Below are 1,858 nucleotides of genomic sequence, written 5' to 3'. Positions count from 1 at the left end.
TTTTCTATTATTCTTCTGTTGTCTATTTTATTTTATCTAATATTTATGTTTTTTCTACTGCAAGCTTTGGGTTTAGATTTTCTTTCTTTTATTGGCTTCTTGAGGTTTATAACTAGGTTGTTGGTTTCAGGTTTTTTTTAAGTGTAAGTGTTTATAGCTATAAATGTCCCTCTTAGCACTTTCACTGTAACCAATGAGTTTTGCTATTTTGCATTTTAATTTTTGTAATTTTCCTTATAATTTATTCTTTGATTCATTAGTCATTTAAGAGAATGTTGTTTAATTTTCTCATGTTTATGGATTGTTCAATTTCCTTCCATTATTGATTTCTAGTTTCATTCTTATTCTATAGCAAAGTATACCTTGTATGACTTTAAACTTTTTTAACTCAGTACAACCTCTTTTGTGGCCTAATATATGATTTATCCTGGAAAATGTTCCAGGTGCACTTGAGAAGAGCGGATATTTTTCAGTGTTGGGTATACTGTTCTGTATATGTCTGTTATGTCTGATGGGTCTAAAGTGTTTTTCAAGTCCTCGGTTTCTTTATTGATCATATGTTCATTTGTTCATTCCACTGTTGAAAGTGGAAAATTAAAGTCTCCCACTCTTGTTTTGTGTCTATTTCTCCCTTTAATTCTGTCAATGTTTGCTTCACATATTTGGGAGCCCTAGTGTTAGGCACATATATATTTATGCAATGATGAACCACATAATGATGTTTTGGTGGACAGTGGACTGCATATACAATGGTGGCCCCATAAGATTATAATACTATATTTTTTGCCATGTATTTTCTGTGTTCAGGTACACAAATACTTACCATTGTGTTATAATTACCTACAGTATTCAGCACAGTAGCACATTGTATATGTTTGTAGCCTCAGAGCAATAAGCCATATACCACATGGCCTAGATGTATAGTAGTCTATGTCATCTAAGTTTATGGAACTGTACTCTGTGATATTTGTACAATGACAAAATTGCCCAGTGATGCATTTCTCAGAACATATTATTGTCATTAAGGGATGGGTTACTATAATTGTTTTATCTTCCTGATGAACTGACCCTTTTGTTGCTATATAATATCATTTGTCCTTTGTGACAGTTTTGACTTAAAGCAGATATTAGCAGAATGGATTTTTTAAGAACTATGATTTAGCTCTATGTCAGCTAAAAGAGACTAACATTATACTCAAAGACACAAATAAGTTGAAAGTTAATAAATGGAAAAATATTCCATATAAATATTCGATATAATATTCCATAAAATATTCCATATGAAAGAGAGATGAAGTGGTCATAGGAATATCAGACAAAATAATCTTTAAGTAAAAACCATTACAAGAGACAATGAAGGACATTATACAATAATAAAGGGGTCAATTCACTAGAAAGGTATAACAATTATAAATGTATATGCACCTAACATTAGAGCTCCCAAATATATGAAGCAAACATTGGCAGAATCGAAAAGAGAAATGGACAGCAGCACAGTAATAGCAGGAGACTTCAATTCTACACTTATAATAATAGGTAGGAGAACAGGACATATGATCAATAAGAAAACAGATGACTTGAACAAGACTATCGATTAATTGGACCTAACAGACATATGCAAAACATTTTATTTAACAATAGGATAATACATATTTTTTTTCAAGCAGATTTGGAGCATGTTCTAGAAGTGACTACATGTTAAGCCACAAAATAAGCCTCAGTAAAGTTAAGAAGACTAAAATAATGTAAATTATCTTCTCCAATTACAATGAAATGAAACTAGAAATCAGTAACAGAAGGAAAATTAGGAAATTCACAAATACATGAAAATTAAATAAAACACTTTTCAAATATAAAT

This window comes from Mandrillus leucophaeus, unplaced genomic scaffold (genome assembly GCF_000951045.1).
Source record: "Mandrillus leucophaeus isolate KB7577 unplaced genomic scaffold, Mleu.le_1.0 Scaffold1020, whole genome shotgun sequence".
NCBI lineage: Eukaryota > Metazoa > Chordata > Mammalia > Primates > Cercopithecidae > Mandrillus > Mandrillus leucophaeus.
Note: the sequence above shows the minus strand (reverse complement) of the source record.